This window comes from Prionailurus bengalensis, chromosome B1 (assembly GCF_016509475.1).
Source record: "Prionailurus bengalensis isolate Pbe53 chromosome B1, Fcat_Pben_1.1_paternal_pri, whole genome shotgun sequence".
Classification (NCBI taxonomy): domain Eukaryota; kingdom Metazoa; phylum Chordata; class Mammalia; order Carnivora; family Felidae; genus Prionailurus; species Prionailurus bengalensis.
Genome location: NC_057344.1, coordinates 122170246 through 122188662, shown reverse-complemented (window position 1 = coordinate 122188662; position 18417 = coordinate 122170246). Strand labels below are relative to the sequence as shown.

The 18417-nt window shown below is 41.5% G+C and overlaps 2 pseudogenes; one reads left to right on the top strand and one right to left on the bottom strand.

Moving 5' to 3' along the window:
- Positions 1-369: 369 nt before the first annotated feature.
- Positions 370-1587, bottom strand: LOC122469119 (annotated as a pseudogene).
- Positions 1588-14840: 13253 nt separating this feature from the next.
- Positions 14841-18417, top strand: part of LOC122469113 — a 47735-nt pseudogene continuing 44158 nt past the window's right edge.

The following is an 18417-nucleotide window of genomic DNA, read 5'->3' as shown; positions in this document are numbered from 1 at the left end:
CAGGGCTCGAACTCACAAACCAGGAGATCATGAGCCAGAGTCAGACACTTAACTGACTGAGCCACCCAGGGGCCCCTAGAGGAGAAACCTTTTGATATCAATTACAGCGTGTTGGTTCTTACCAATCGGGCAAATAGCAATTCACTTGTAAACATTCAATATTTCTACCTTTTGTAACAACACTTCTAAAAGTCCTTTAGCTTTTCCTCTTTTTCTACAGAAAAAGGTAAAAAAAAAAAAATACTCCAGAATATACTCCACACTGAACAAACCAATTTTGAGAAGTCTTAGTGCATCTGTATTTTACATTATGCTTAACATATGTTTGGAAACATTTGAATTCCCGCCAGCCTATACCAACCCCACTGTCTACATTCCTCAGCCAGAAGATTTAGAATCCACACTTGAGCCAAAGCGTCCACTGAAACCTCTGCCTGACTTTGCATGTAATGCAGAGCCCCAGCCAATTGCTGCACCTGAATGAGAATTGCTTAGAGGAGTTATTTTCAGAACCAAAGGCCTGACTTGGCTCCCTCTGCATGTTACCCTGGATTCGGTTCTCACCCGATGGGCCTGAACTGGGGACGAACGTGCCCATCATACCCTAGCAGCTCTACGGTGCTGCTGGGGCTGCAGCGTCACTGCTGGATTAATGCTAGAAGCGCCAGGGTTCATCCTTGCACCCATATTCCTACCTTCATCGTTTCTCAAACCAGCTCCACCCCCTCTCCTGTTACCAAATCCACCCTGATTCCCAAAGCCCCCTGGATTGCCACCAGATCTTCCACTTTTAACTGTCCGTTGCTGTTGTGCTTAAGTTCAGCATCGGCTATGTGGACACCGGGTCCTTTAATGATCAAGTCCCCTCCACAAAGAGACTGGGCCACCTGATCATCTGCCAGTGTGGCAAAGGCAAAAGCCCTGAACGGTTTGGGACTAAAGACACCAACCACCTCCCCGTACTGGCTGAAGAACTGCCGCAGCTCCTCAGCAGTCATGTCCCCTCACGATGCCCATCAGACACCTTCCTGCTTCTCAAAGCCTTCCGTGGGCTTTACTTAGAATGAGGAAGTTTATAGTGACACTTTCATCCATCCATCATGTGTCTCTGTGGCATTATTTTTACCTAGGTTTTATATTCCGGAAAATGAACAAAGCCAAACCCCTTTGAATGGCTAGTTTTAATGTCTTTCTTGACCTGAACCATAAGAACTTCTCCAAAGGCACTAAAATATTCTTTTAGATCCTGTTCAGTTGTTTTTCATGGGAGGCCCAACATTATTAAGTTAGACCTTTTCTGGACAGCTCTTTTCACTTGCCCTGCTGATAAAGCATCTGTCTCATCCATTTTTCTCTTGTTATCTTTGGGATAGTTGACAACATATGCCAGATTCCCCCAGCCAGGATCGGGGCATGCAGAATTCCTTCTACCAGCTGGACACCTCTCATCCACTGAGACGCTGGATTGCTGTAGCGTGGTCCACATGCCCCTGGAAACTGGGCTGTGACCATGGAAAGCAGCAATGTCTCATGGTCTTCTGATGGTATTTCAACAGGCTCATCATTCTCATCTTCGGTTACCTGAATATATTATTTGGGTACAATATCGTATTTTTCCACTAGGCCGCTGCTGGGAATTCTGGCAAGGAATCCAAAGCAGCAAGGGATCCAAGAGCAGTCCAGCTACCCCTTCACTCCTACCGTAATTTCCTGTTTGTATATAGATTTCTTTTTAAAGAATTGTTTTAATGTGTATTTATTTTTGAGAGAGAGAGAGAAAGAGAGAGCAAGTAGGAAAGAAGAAGAGAGAGAGGAGCCACAGAATCGGAAGCAGGCTTCAGGCTTTGAGCTGTCAGCACAGAGCCCAACGTGGGGCTCGAACTCATGAACTGTGAGATCGACCTGCACCGAGGTTGGATGCTTAACTGACTGAGCCACCCAGGTGCCCCTATATACTTCTAATAAGATTCTGTTTCAGTCCTATCCCATTCCCACCCTACTAGCCTGTGAAATACCTCAAGATAAGGGCCAAAGCATTCATCTTTGTATGACTAATACTCTAAGATATTGTTAGACTTTCAGTAAATGTCCCCTGGATGACTGAATGCTCCTTGGATTCCTAGTCACTAGCTGGGGTCTTTATCAGCCTGGAAAATGTTTTCTGGAATCACGACTCTTGCTCATTGGCTATGAGTCTTTACCATGGACTCCCCCCTAAAATCAGACAATGCAGAATGGGGCCACATTAGAGAAGATCCAGCTTCACCATTTCCTCATGAATGTTATGGTATGCCAGGACCTTTGAAGAGGGAGGTTGGGGTTGCTAGGAGAGAGTTTCCTTTGGCTTGTCTCTGTGGTCTGTATCCACTCATTTCTGTATGACTTCCCCTCTTCATGGGCCCATTTTTGGGTACCCAGCAGATCCTGATGTCAGAGACATGTAAATTATAAGATAAACTGTTCCCTCCAGATGCCATACATGTTCTGATCTTTTTTTTTTTTTTTTTAAATTTTTTTTTTCAACGTTTATTTATTTTTGGGACAGAGAGAGACAGAGCATGAACGGGGGAGGGGCAGAGAGAGAGGGAGACACAGAATCGGAAACAGGCTCCAGGCTCTGAGCCATCAGCCCAGAGCCCGACGCGGGGCTCGAACTCACGGACCGCGAGATCGTGACCTGGCTGAAGTCGGACGCTTAACCAACTGCGCCACCCAGGCGCCCCCATGTTCTGATCTTTATACCCCCTTTTATATTATATCTTTCTGGCATGCTCTCCACCAGCTTCTCTGTTTAACCAAACCCTACAAATCCAAATTTTATTTCAGGCTCTATCTCCTTTGTGAAGTATCTTTAAGCTTATATTAATCCCCTCTCCTTTGTACTCTTTTTGGTTTCTAGAATCCCAAACTTGTTCTCATCTTTCCTTTGTGTTGTCAGTTTCTACATACTTGTGCTGTCTTCTCAATAGGATTATCACCTTCTCCAAGGTGAGTGTTTTAACTTGGGAATGCCTAAATTTAGAACATGTGGGAACCTCAGTGACAGACCACAAGAGGGCAGGGGTTGGGAATGGCAGAATCAGGTCAGAGATAGTGGGGGGGGGGGGAAGTTGACCTGTCTACAGAGGTTGGGCTCTCAGGGGCCTTGGGGTTGGCCAGTGCTCTAAGTCCCAGAGATATGGGGAGGTCAGGGATGGTTCGTGCCAATGTTGGGATCTAGGAGTTCCATCTGCTGTGTGGAGTGGGGCAATGTGAGAGACCCTGGGCAGAGGATTTTATTGTGGCCTCAGTTAAACAATGCTCTCCTGTTAGGAAGCCAGTCAGGCTGTAGGAGCAGGGAAGACTCTGGCAAAATCTAGGTAGAGTGGGAAGAAAGACTCCCAGATCAGTAGGAAACGGGGTTGGTCTAGTAAGTTGAGACAGAAGCCCAAACAACATGATGGAGGTGAGGAAATGGTGGGAGGAGGGGGAGCAAGGGAGAGAAGAGGAGGAAGGGAGATAAGGAAGGGGAAATGAGGAGTATGTAGAGAGGCTAGCAGTGTGAGAGAAGAGATGGGAGAACTAGTTGAAGAGGAGAGAAGAGAAAGAGAAGAAAAGGCAAATAAAAGTAAAAGAGAGGAAAGAGGGAAGAAGAGAAACAAGATTAGAAAAGGAGAAGCTAAGAGAAGAGAAGGAAATGGGGAGGCTTATCCCTGCACACCACCTGCCTGAATACAGTCCAACCCAACAGTCATGCTAAGAGGGTGGGTCAAGTTGCATTCTATCTCTGTAAAATCACTATCAACCTTTACCTCCCAAATAGCTACTTGGATGTGGACAACTGCCGTTTTTCTCTCTTTTGTAGAGCGTGAATAGAAGCTTTTAAGAAAATTTGGCTGCATTTAATTTGCATTCTATATACCTTCTCCACTGTGTGTACATTATTTTCATTAAGTGTACGTTGCATATATTGTACACGTATTCCTCATTGGGCACAAATGTGGCGTGATTGCTATACAAACACAGCTTTGAAACTGATTTTCTAACTAACTCACTATATCAGCTGCTTCTAGCTTCACTACACTGTGACCAATAAGCTTTAACTCCTGTGTGCAGTTCTGAGTCTGCCTCAGTCACAACCAGCTTGTAGGTTAGAGGCTGCTGATGCACTCCCTGGCCCCTTTAGAACTGGCTCATCACTGAACAGTGTCTAGATGACTGAGAAATGTGGTCACGATGCAGTTTTGACGGCCAAGTAAGAGCAGCATCAAGAGTCATTCATTCCCAGCACCCTCGCATGTTAGGTATGAAATAGATCAATGCAAGTAAAGTAATACTTGCATGCAACATGAGGCTGCCGGGAGGAATGAAGGACATGCCCTTACAGCAGTAACTCGCGCAAAGCATCCGATGTCATCTACTATACTCTTATTTGTATTGTTATTGCTTTTGTGCTTACATTTCAACATGCAATATCTGGCCTGATCTTCACAGATGCTCGTAGGGCTGACAGAGCAGGCATTCGAGCCTTGTTATACTCCTGGGGAAGCGGAGTTTGGCTCAGGTGATGCAGATACCCAAGGGGCCCCAGAAGTCCTCAGCTGCCTAGTGGAGTGCTCTTTGTACTCTTACGAGCTACAACCCCTTAGACCGGCCGAAGAAAAATGATTATTTCTATATCATTTCTAAATGGCCACAAAATAACATATGGTATGCCCTGACAACCCTCCAGTAAATGACTCTGTGTAGCTGTATATTGCTTGATATACTTAAAATTTTTTTAGTTTCAGCTGGGGTTTATTTCTGTGCTCTTTCTCCATTATCTTTCAACATTGGGAAAGTAATACTCAAAAATTTTTTTTTTTTTTTTTTTAATTTTTTTTTTTTAACGTTTATTTATTTTGGGGACAGAGAGAGACAGAGCATGAACGGGGGAGGGGCAGAGAGAGAAGGAGACACAGAATTGGAAGCAGGCTCCAGGCTCTGAGCCATCAGCCCAGAGCCCGACGCGGGGCTCGAACTCATGGACCGCGAGATCGTGACCTGGCTGAAGTCGGACGCTTAACCGACTGCGCCACCCAGGCGCCCCAAAAAAAAATTTTAAGGCTAAAGGGCCACTGGGAACAAGGGTTCAAAATAAAACTGGCTTCAAAACTGCTCCCAGTTTTATTAGCGTGTGTAAAACTGATATTTGGTGGTGCTTGTGTGTGGTTTCGAAGTTATCCCCTGTTGCAGTGAAAAGGCAAGGCGGTAAATCCAGGAGTAGAATTTCTGGCTTGCTGTCTGACTCTTGACAAGTCGTTTAATATCCATGCCTTGTTATCTCCTAAATGCAAACTAGGGCAAGCACCAGGACAGGAATGGCATGGAACATTGTGATTACCAGCTATCAAAACATGTATTGGAACAATCTGTGCAGGAGCGACTTTTCCATATACATATCAGAATGTTAGATTAACAGGCTCACAGTTCAGATCCCCTCGGGACAATACCATTGAAGGCATTGGTTCGGGGTGTTGTACATAATTCTTATGCACTGTCTGCTTTTGGGTCTTGGAGATTTTAGGAGGGGACATATTATGAGCATAGCCACTGTCTGTGATGGATACAGATGAATTCTCTCCTCCTGTGGCCTCCAAGGGATTGCTGAAGAAAATATTGAGAAACTACTTTGGGTTTAACCCAGACAAAAGATTTTCCTACAAAAGACCTACAGGTAAGCACTGGCTGTGACTTGATGATACCTTTACTCGATGAGGTATTTCTGGCATATTTTAAATATGTGAAACCTGAAGGAATAAAGAAACGTAAGTCCAAAGAGATGGTATTTCTCTCCTATCCGTGTATTTCTTTATCAACTTGGTCATGATGCCTTAACACCCTTAAATAAGGGTTTTATATAATTCCGTTGAGAAACAGAGTAGTCTCCAACCTTCCACAATTTTAAAGATCCTCAGAATAATCATATTGGGATAAAATTTGCTCAGGGATTGATTCATATTTCAAATTTATGGTGCTCTTCCCTATTGATTTTCACTCCCTGGGTGATCTCGTCTGGTATCATGGCTTCAAATACCATCGATGTGCTGACACTCCCATATTTATATCTCTGGCTTAGACCTTTCCTCTGAACTCCAGGTTATATACCCAGTTGCCTGATTCACACCTCCACTTGGTGTCTAAAATCTTCTTGAGACTAACATGTCCAAAATAGAATTCTTGTTAACCCCCACTAAACCTGATACTTCCAAAGGCTTCTCCAACTCTGAATGGCAACTTCATTCTTGAGGTACTCAGTCCAAAACTTGGAGCTATTCTTTCTTCCTTCCTATCTCACAGCCAATATTCACCTCTCTCAGCAATTCCTATCAGATTTACTTTTCAAAATGTACCTGAAATCGGACCCCTCTGTGTGACCACTTTGTGCCACTGGTCCCAGCCACCGTCACCTTTCATCTTAATTATTATAATAATATTCTAACTGGTCCCCCTGTTTGTTTACAGCATAGAGTTTCTGCCATGGTTCTTCTAAAATGTAAATCAGGTTGTGGCACCCCTCTGCTCAAACCTTCTGGGATTTTCTGAAAATAGGGACAGTAAAACAAAGCCCTTAAAATGACCTACAAATTTTGGAGTGCCTACAGCCTCCCTCACCTCTGTCCTCACTTCCTAACAGGCTCTTTTGTATTCTGTTCCAGATAGTAGCCTGCTTGCTCTTCCTCCATAATGCCAGGCATGCTATAGTCTTGGTCCTCTACACTTTTTGTTTCTTTTTCCTGTAATGCTCTTTCGCCAGATCCTCTGGAGGTGACCTTTTACACTTGTCTGTCAACATTTAGATTCTGATTACTCCCTTCATTGACATCATTGGACTATGGATGGTAACAAAACTTGGAATAATGCACTGTTACTTGTGATTCCCTCTATGTCTCATCTTAGCAAACTGTCCTTTTGTAATTAGGCTTGAATTGTCCTAATTTGAATATGCCATCCTGCAATGACCCTGAGTGACACAATAATTACCATTATATTTAGCATTTATTGGTACTGTAAGGTAATAGGCCTGCAAACTGGGATTCTGACAATGAGTTTCTCTTAAATTAATAGAACACATTGAGAATCATCTTGCCAGGAGAAGGTGGGACATAGGCACTCCATGTAATGAAAAGGCATTTCTGTTACCCAGATTATCACTGATGGTGATATAAATGATATGCAGATGGGGGACACGGCAGTGGGAGATCACTGTGGCAACAATAGGGACTATAAAGATTGCAAGTGAGCTGGTTTCTTCTCTCCCTCAATAGCTTACTTATTAGGGGGGGAAATAAGAGATATAAACTTATATAACACACGTGGAGAACCAGATGGCCTCTATGAAAGATTTGAAGGAATTCCTTATCTCCTACTGTTGCAGGATATATTTGGCTAAGGCACAAGCCCAGGATCTGGTTGTAAGGGATGAAGGATTGCAGAGTTAAATACTGAAGCCTGCCAGGTTTCTCTTCTATGGCAACTGGTAGAAAAGGACCTGTACCCTGAAGCAGGGGATTGGGACATTTGAACACATACTGGGCTGAGGATTTTGACCCTCAAAATTCTCCTGAAATTTTCTTGCCTAGGGAGGTAGTGTCTGCCTCATACCCTTCCTCTAAGTAATGCTCTTCTGCATAAAAACTCTGTAGTTATTGAACCTAAGGTGGTTGCCTCATAACCTAATGTTAGTTTTTCTCACAACCCAACCTCAGGCCTTGTCATTCTTTCTAGACCTAAAATGAGAATTTTTTTTTTTTAGCAACATAGCACAGTTCGAGAAGCTCAAGACCTGCCTCCAGGAGGAAAGTGCATATAGAAAAGGACAGAAGAATTGGCTAATCTGTATCAGCAGATGCAATTGTGTGGAATTCTAAAGGTTCTGTAGCAAGGGAAAAAACTATATGTTGGACCAGGTCAGAGTCATTTATGTGGGTCCACTTACCTGGAAGTTAGATGTAAATGTTATCTCCAGGACCTGGAAATGCACTAATAGTCTACTAGGTTTCTTAATTGAATTCTATATTCATACATAGAACTCACTTGGCATATTGCAGAGGACAGAGTCTAAAGGCTTAGGAAGATGGAAATATTGGAATAAATATATTATAAATAAAACTGCTTAGCCACTGCCTTGTCTTACCCTTTGGGAGGACCCAGAGGACCCATCATTCACCAAAGCATTAAGAATTGCATCAGGGCTGCCTGGGTGGCTCAGTCGGTTGAACATCTGACTTCATCTCAGGTCATGATCTTATAGTTTGTGAGTTCGAGCCCCGTATTGGGCTCTATGCTGACAGCTCAGAGCCTGGAGCCTGCTTCAGATTCTGTGTCTCCCTCTCTCTCTCTGCCCCTCCCCTGCCCATGCTCTGTCTCTCTATCTTTCAAAAATAAACATTAAAAAATGATAATGAAAAAAGAAATGCATTGGTGTGAGGGATAACAGTATGGAAAGATCTATGATGGCTCCTCTTGGATCAGAGGTAATGAAGGGGATGATGCAATGTAATTGGGTACACTGATCTTAATGTGACTAGTAGGAATCGCAGAATTATAGAGGACATTACTAGCAATTAATTGTAGAAGAAGTGGTGGATGCTATTGCTATAATAAGCCATAGGACTTGAATGGTAATCATGGAATTTGGATTTGAGGAATCTGTGACAATGTTTAATTGATGAGGGAGTCCCTAGTAATAAAATATATGGCAGCCTACTAATGGACTGCTTGACATATAGAAGAGGAAAAAGTTTTGGCCCACAGTAAAGAAACCTAATTCACATTTTTGAAGTGGATCTCATGCCTTCTATACAATTTCTAAATTTGTTCAAATCTAAATTGGTTCAAATACCTCAAGTCTCTTAACTAAGGAGAAGTCCAGGTCTCTTTGTAGAAAGACATTATAATATGGAACTATCAATCCTGTAAATCTTTCCCAAGACTCCCCTGGGAGATCTGAAGCCATTTATTATGGTGACTGTGCATTGAGCCAAAGGTAAATGCCCAGATTTTCTGGAAGTTATTAGGTATCGTCCATGAACTGAAGCTAATCTCTCAAGACCCCAAATAGCTTTTTGTTTTCAGAAGCAGAAGGTCTGGGGATAAATACTACGATTATTTCCTCATTCAGAAAGTTTAGGGGAATTAATTTTCAGGAAGAGGCAAAATACCCATATTGACATTTTGACCTATGAAGTGGGGAGATATGATGGTAGAAAAGATTGAATAGAAATCCCTGAAACTACTTCCAACCCTTCCCTCCCTCTTCCCATAAGATCAAAAATGATATTCAATTCCTGGAGATATTGTAGAGATTAGTATCACTATACAAATTTTGAGAAATAAAATGGTTACGCTTGCCATATATTACTTAACATTAGCCTATTTGATTGATACAAAAGCCAGATGTATTATGGAGAATAATAGTAGCCTATAAGCAAACTTAACCATGTAGTGATTATATTTGCAGCTGTGCTGGGATTCTATTTTAATAAGTGAGGGAGATCAGAAGCAGTTTGCATTTACATGGCAGAGACTACAGTATACCTTCAGTATTTTGCCCAAGGGCTGTGCCACTCTCTTACTCTGTGTTATAATCTAGATGGGCCTTCATCATCTTGTTATTTTACTGAACATCTCACTTATCTACTATACTCCATAATGGTGACACTGTTAGCTGGGTCTGGTAAGTAGGAAGTATAAAGCACTCAAGATATCTTAATAAGATGTATGCATTCTAGCGGTTAAAATCTGTTATGTTTCAGGGTCTAAAATATGTGTTGTCTGGTAAGCATAATGTGATCTCTTTTCTGAAAAGCTACTACACCTTACCCGACACTCACCACTTAGAAAATGGTATGCATCTAAAACCAGTTAGGATTCTGCAGCCAATGCATATATTTGGGGATGGTCCTCTCCCTCATTTATTGGCAAATCATAAGGTTACAATTTTTGAGTGGGACCTCTAGGAAGAAAGGGCTCTGTGGCAGGTCTAAGTTGCAATGCAGGTTACTCTGCTATCTGGACCTAATAATATGGGACACTATAAATAAAGGAAGTATTTGTGGCAGAGAGAGATGCTCTTTGAGCCTCTGGCAAATTCAGTACGAAAATCACAGCACAGGCTTCTGGAATGAGGCCATGTCCTTCTTTACTGACAAATATTTTCCATTTGAAAAATAACTCCTGGCTTGCTAGCTGGTTCTGATAGACACTAACCATTTGACCATGGGATATAAAATTACTATGCAATCTGAACTTCACATTATATATAAAGTATTTTTTGACCAACAGAATTTAAAGTTGGACATAAACAATAAAATTGAAATAGTATCCGCACATCCAGTCCTGAGCATATTCATCAATCTTTAGGAGCAGATTCATATTGTATTTGCTTCTCTTGTTTTGTCATCTTTTCCTCATCCACACTTATGACTGCATGGAGAGTTCAAAATGACTACTTAATTGTGGAAGCAAAGCATGGGCCTGATTTATGGGTAGATCTCCATGCTTTGCTGGCACCAGATGAAGAAGGACAAACATTACACAACACTCACACTCAGTGGTGACCTTGAAAGACATGTGTGATGGAGTCATTATTACTCCATGGTAATGTTAACAGCTGATGGGATTTCATAGGTCTCCCAAGATGAGAACATGTAGTTTTCAACTGGATGAAGGAAAAAAAATGAATGGTGAGGGGCAAAACATGTAGGTTTTGTTGAATATATTCCATGTGAAATTACAGATCAACTTTCACCCTTCTAAATTTTGATCTCTGCCCTGGAAGAATGGTTTGTGTGGGCTACATCCCGGGCTTCTCTGGCTTTCAGCTGAGGATGGCCAGTAGAGATCCCAGGCAGGCGATCAGAATGAGAGTGAGCATTTATTCCCATGGCTCTTTTCTTGTGAAATCATTGCAAATTAGCTTAAATTTGACTCAACATCACTGTTTATTTCAAGGTAATTTAACTTTTTTCTATATGACTCTTTTCTTTTATGTCCTGATAACTGGTCCTTTCCCTTGTCCTTTTAGGCCTATGGGTAATGATAGCACTGTTCTAACCAGTTCTGAGTTACTGCACAACCCTTCTGGTTCAGAACCACCCTACCTACACCTTTGTAAGTAGGACCTTAATTTAAAAAAATCCTCTAAAAATTTCCAATTTGAGAGTGCCATCTGTTTCCTACTGGGAAATACACCTCGGGCAGTCTTCTTCCCTCTTAACTCCACTCTGTTCATTATTTAGAGCTCATGCATTTTCAAGTGACAAAAATATTCCAACTAACCTTACTTAAGCTGAAAAAGCATAGGGATTTATTGCATCACTAGAAAGTCCAAGGGATAATTCTGTCACCAGGCATGGTTGATTCCAAGAGCTCACATGATGTTGGCAGGGTTCTCTCCTCTTGGCTTTAGTTTGTGTTGCTTTCCTTTTTTAGGCAAGTCCTTTCCACAAAGTGACAAATATGGACACTGGCTGTTCTGGCTTATGGTGGCTTTACAGATTACAATCCTAGGAAAAAGAGCGTGAGAGATACTGCAAACATCCTAACACACATTGTGATGTGATTCCAATGGTGAACTGTTGGGTGTAGTTGAGGTGGCTTTCCTGGCTGTCGTGTTGGCACTCACGTAGAATAAATGAACAAACTCTGCAGTCTGGCAGAGGAGTGGCTGTGACTAGAAAAAAACATTGCCTGGATCAGAGGAGGGCCATCTCCCAGCTCTCCACTGGAGCTGATTCTCTTTGAAGTATATACTTGAAATCAAGGAAGAATGTTGATAATAGAGGGTATAGGGCAAGCCAAAGGCCAGCTTCTCTTTTAACTGGAACACTCCTCTTGTTAGAATAGTGTCACTTGTCTGCCTCAGAAGAAAAACTGTTTTGGTAAATCCATTTGGAATGGCCTCTCAGCCTCAATCAGATCACCAAACTCAATAATATTGTGAAGAGGGATTCTCTTGGGTGAACAGTGAAATGGAACTGTTCAAAAGACTTCATAAAAGGCACAAAAGCCCTTTGCCAACCTTGCGTGTCTCTCTTTTTGGTAACCTTGCTGCAAATATAACTTGGAGCAGTTTGTATGAATCTTTGGGGTGACAATGGATGTAAGGAAACAAACTTGTCTGGGATAGAGGATGTATTGCAACTTCTGTGATATGAAATGCATAATTCAGCTGGATTATAGCAGCAGAGGGAACAGACAGGTAAGGTGGAGTGAGCTCCTGAAGGGAACGGCCCCCATTGGCATAATTGGTAGAGCCATGGAAAACCTTTGGGATTTCTTATCCAAGCACAATGTGAGAGTGGCAGGCGTGAAAGACAGCTTTGGCTATGGCGTTAGAGGATTGGTGTTATAGCTGTTTATGAAAGAAGTGCCTGGGGTCTAGACAAGGGAATTCACAGTTTACTGGAGAGAAAGTAAGACAAAGAGATAAAGAAACCGCTCTGTGCTGAAAACAGAATAATATATGCTAAGAAGTGGTAGATAGAATTCATTTGCCTTTTAAATTCTTGTTTGCGCACATCGAGCCAGGAACCAAAGTAGTGTAAAAATACAAATTGCATCTTTCACAGAGCAGATAACATTTTGTGACTGGAGATTTTGGCATGTTTTATTCAATAGATATTGGTTAAATTCTTTATTATTATGTACTTAGTACCTACTCTGAAAATTAGTGTGATATAATGGAAAAAGATGGGTTTTGTGTCTGGCAAGGTGGGTTTTAGATACCTTTTCTGTCACTTAACTAGCTTTGTGCTTTTGGCCAAATTTCTGAACTTCATGCATAAAACGCAGCACACAGCTCCCACCTGCTAGGATTGCTGTAGATATTGAATCAGGTAATGTGGACAAAGCAGCTGGCACAATGGTTGTTATACTAACAAATGGTTGCTGATATTACTACCAAACCCTTAATTAGAAGAGATCCATTCAAAGCAGGATGGCATCATAACTCTGGTTAGTTGACATGTATATCAATATTTACGCCTACCCACCTTCCCACTTTAAATTGTTTAAACTAATCGAGCATGTTAAGGTTCACCATCTTTCACTTTTTAGCCTACTTGGGAAAGGGGTTTGTCCAAGGGGTTTTTCTGTGGTCTGGTTTCATCCCCCAATGGGGATCAAAATGTGGTATATGCTTTGCGTGTCAGCCTGGCTCACAGCCTGCCCTGGAGAAGATATAGCTTACCTCTGCTGAGATTTAGAAATCGAGGCGTAGTTTGAAATTTCTGATCTACACCATGGGCTTGTTCCTATACATTTCAATAGCTCAATATTTTCATTGTGTACTTAAATGTCAACGTAGCTTGACCTCTGGATCTCCCCGCATTTTGCCACCACTTAAAGCTACGGGTGCAGACCTTGTTATTGCTTCTACATTAGCAGATGAGAGAGGTACACTTAAATGACATATTTGTTCTTTTGTTTTAATGGAATGAATTAACTTGGGGGTGGGGTGGGGTGGCGGGAAGCGCTACAACAAGTGTGCGAGCAGGGGGCATGTGTGAATTAAGGGCAAGTGTCTCTTTTTTAACGTGTATGCATGTTATTTAAGAAATGAATACAGCAAATTATATCTTTCTCATTACTATGGATGCCTTTGGATTCTCCCTCAGTTTAAAATTTGACTTGTGGAAACAATATTTCAAAAGTTGGGATTAGAATTCAATATAAGTAAACACTTTTCTTGACATTTTAAAATCAGAGACAGCATATGGTAACTGTTGTCTGTGGATATATTCATTTTGGAAATTTTCTGTTGGCTTTCTGCTAATTCTAATTCAGAGCTAAGTATCCTGTTCTCATTTTCTTCTCAGTTATCTTGTATTTATAACTTCTTTCTGATTTTCCTATGTAAGTAAAAGAGGTATCTTGAGATGTACATCAACACAACAGCGAACAGGGGGGACTGGGTGGCTCAGTCAGTTCAGCGTCCGATTCTTGGTTTCAGCTCAGGTCATGATGTCATGGTTCATGGGACTGATCCCCCCCGCATCAGGGTCTGTGCTGACAACACAGAACTTGCTTGGGATTCTCTCTCTCCCTTCCTTTCTCTGCCCCCCCCCCCCAATAAATAAATAAACTTAAAAAAAAACCTTAAACAACAACAACAACAACAACAACAGCAAACAGGAACACAGTTGTGCAAAGCAGAAGTACCTCATTAAATTTATCTTTTTAAAAGTTACTTTTAAAAAATCAATGACTTATTTTATAATGGCATACAACTAAAAATACTACCTTTAATTAGTAAGTGCATTTGTTTAAAAAATTTTTTTAACATTTATTCAATTTTGAGAGACAGAGACACAGAGCACGAGTGGGGGAGGGGCAGAGAAAGAAGGAGACACAGAATCCAAAGTAGGCTCCAGGCTCTGAGCCATCAGCACAGAGCCTGACGCGGGGCTCAAACTGAGCCATGACATCATGACCTGAGCCGAAGTTGGACGCTTAACCACTGAGCCACCCAGGTGCCGCAGTAAGTCTATTTCTTTATGTAAAACCTCCATACTAGACATTTTCAGGTTGCCAAAAACAGAGGCTGCTTAAGGCACCAAAGATCAGTGTTTATGGGGAGCATCTGTAGAAAGCACATATAATCGCTAGAACATCATTGGCAAAGACAGGTAGCTCTGATTGTTCATCAAGTTTCAACAGATGCTGAAACGGCATTTCAACAGCAAATGCTCCATCACTGCCGTAATTCAGACACTTCATCTCTGTTTCAACTACTTCTACTTCTCCTTCCATTAAGGACCACCTGACCCTGTTTGTGAGTTTTATCCTCTAAAGGGAGGCAACCACAGAGACGGACTATGGGAGAGAAACTGAGAGAGGAGATATGGTTTGATGCCGTTTATGAAAATCTCTGCATCAAAACACCTGGTCAGCCTGTGGCTCAGGTACTGTCCTTTGGCCTAATTAGCTGTTGGCCAGAGAGCAGGGTCATAAAGCATGAGATTACATGCCTGAGGGGCCATCTGGTATAAATTATGGTGTCTTATGCCTATTCCCTCTTTTCTTAGTGGAGGACATGGTCATTGGCAAACTTTCAAAGCAAGATACAGTTCTCTACAGTATATGTCATAGACTCAAAATACAGAATCCATTACCTTCCAGGAACTTAAAACACACACCTTATTCCACAACCATTCAGATGACTGATATTAAAAAAGAAACCAAGAAAATAGCAAGTGTTGGCGAAGACGTGGAGAAATTGGAGCCCTTGCACACTATTTACCCCATAAAGGTTGTTGTGAGGATTACATGAGTTAATACAGCATTTATTTATTTTTTATTATTTATTTATTTATTTATTTATTTTTTATGAAATTTATTGACAAATTGGTTTCCATACAACACCCAGTGCTCATCCCAAAAGGTGCCCTCCTCAATACCCATCACCCACCCTCTCCTCCCTCCCACCCCCCATCAACCCTCAGTTTGTTCTCAGTTTTTAACAGTCTCTTATGCTTTGGCTCTCTCCCATTCTAACCTCTTTTTTTTTTTTTCCTTCCCCTCCCCCATGGGTTCCTGTTAAGTTTCTCAGGATCCACATAAGAGTGAAACCATGTGGTATCTGTCTTTCTCTGTATGGCTTATTTCACTTAGCATCACACTCTCCAGTTCCATCCACGTTGCTACAAAAGGCCATATTTCATTTTTTCTCATTGCCACGTAATATTCCATTGTGTATATAAACCACAATTTCTTTATCCATTCATCAGTTGATGGACATTTAGGCTCTTTCCATAATTTGGCTATTGTTGAGAGTGCTGCTATGAACATTGGGGTACAAGTGGCCCTATGCATCAGTACTCCTGTATCCCTTGGATAAATTCCTAGCAGTGCTATTGCTGGGTCATAGGGTAGGTCTATTTTTAATTTTCTGAGGAACCTCCACACTGCTTTCCAGAGCGGCTGCACCAATTTGCATTCCCACCAACAGTGCAAGAGGGTTCCCGTTTCTCCACATCCTCTCCAGCATCTATAGTCTCCTGATTTGTTCATTTTGGCCACTCTGACTGGCGTGAGGTGATACCTGAGTGTGGTTTTGATTTGTATTTCCCTGATAAGGAGCGACGCTGAACATCTTTTCATGTGCCTGTTGGCCATCCGGATGTCTTCTTTAGAGAAGTGTCTATTCATGTTTTCTGCCCATTTCTTCACTGGGTTATTTGTTTTTCGGGTGTGGAGTTTGGTGAGCTCTTTATAGATTTTGGATACTAGCCCTTTGTCCGTTATGTCATTTGCGAATATCTTTTCCCATTCCGTTGGTTGCCTTTTAGTTTTGTTGGTTGTTTCCTTTGCTGTGCAGAAGCTTTTTATCTTCATAAGGTCCCAGTAATTCACTTTTGCTTTGAATTCCCTTGCCTTTGGGGATGTATCGAGTAAGAGATTGCTACGGCTGAGGTCAGAGAGGTCTTTTCCTGCTTTCTCCTCTAAGGTTTTGATGGTTTCCTGTCTCACATTTAGGTCCTTTATCCATTTTGAGTTTATTTTTGTGAATGGTGTGAGAAAGTGGTCTAGTTTCAACCTTCTGCATGTTGCTGTCCAGTTCTCCCAGCACCATTTGTTAAAGAGGCTGTCTTTTTTCCATTGGATGTTCTTTCCTGCTTTGTCAAAGATGAGTTGGCCATACGTTTGTGGGTCTAGTTCTGGGGTTTCTATTCTATTCCATTGGTCTATGTGTCTGTTTTTGTGCCAAATACAGCATTTAGAATAATGTCTGCAACATACCAAGTGCTCAACAAATGGTAGCTGCTCTTACAACCTGACTATGCATAAAATGTGATTTTTGTCCCCCCTAAATGAATTGAATATATCCGAGTGACTTTGGTAGGTGCGTCTTCTTTTACATCTGAGATCAGGAATTTCTTAAAAAAATTTTTTTAGGGTGTATTCATTTTTGAAAGAGAGACAGAGACAGAGTGCTAGCAGGGGAGGGGAAAGAGAGAGAGGGAGACACAATCGGAAGCAGGCTCCAGGCTCTGAGCTGTCAGCACAGAGCCTGACGTTGGGCTCAAACCACAATCCATGAGATCATGACCTGAACCGAAGTCAGGCACTTAACTGACTGAGCCACCCAGGTACCCCTGAAATGAGGAATTTCTAATAGAAAGTCCTAATGTGCTAAATGTGAAAGAACAAACGTTCTTTGCCTTGGGAACGTAATAGGTTGGCTTCTTTAGTTCAGATGCAGCCATATATAAATCCACATATTATAATCTGTTAAGTTAGCGGTATTTTTTGCTTGTAATTTTCAATTTCATCACTAAAAGAAAATATAGTCCCACATTAGATACGTTGCTTTCTCAGGCCCAGTCATTAGATTTTTTCTAACTATCCTCTCTCAGTTACTCTGCGTTTGTGTTTATTGTAGAATGATTTAGTGAGCTTCTGAAACATGGAGGGGAATATCTAATTTTGCAAACCAGACCAGGCTAGACACAGAAGGATCACATTTGCATAATGGCCACAGTACAGCTAAACTTATAGCATTTTCCTTTGCATAACAATGACATTCAAATTATTATGCTGCTCAAAATATAGCAGTAAACTAACCCAGTCAGGTGTCCCAGTTTAATGTAACATACTGTGGTCCTTTTCTCCCTGAACATACCTAATGACGCTCTTGTTTCTCCGATTTTTTCGTGTCAGAATCCAATAGGACATCTCACATGATTATGTGTGTGTGAGCTTCCTTGTGTATATGAGAGTCTTGTTTAAAACAAAAGAATCTGTTTTCCTGATTTGTCTTGACTCCTATTGAAATTATTTTCTCAACTTCTATTCTTATCGATGCAATTTAAATAATTTTTAAAAGCCTAGTAAATATGTACATATGAATAGTAACATTAGCAATTTGTGTAAACAGATACTATGATTTTAGAGTGTCATGTGCTTTCAAAATGTTCTCTTAAATTAGATATCCTGAGGATACAGCAATTGTCTTTGGCTGCCACAATGTCGTGTTGTTCAGTGGTATATGGAAAAACCTAAAGCTATAGGTCTCTGTTGGGTTCTTTTTTCTCTTGAATAATAGTTACGAGCATGGGATTTGGCATCCTATAGATCCAGGCCACCGCTTTACCATTTGCTAGTCATGGGACTTTGGGAAAATGAACCACTCCAACCCTCAGTTTTCTTATTTACAAAGTGGAGTCATGATGCCTATGTCTGATTACAAGGGGGTGGTTAAGAGGATTAAATGTGAAAGCATAGAATATGGTTTCCTTCTCGGGCTAGCTCCCCATCATGATGGCAAGATGGCCAGAAGCAGCTCCAGACTTACATCTGACTGGTTAAATAACTATGAGAAAGAGAGCTAGTCCGGTTCACAAAACAATCCCTGTGGCCAGAAGGAAGGAACACATGAAATGGCCAGGGTCT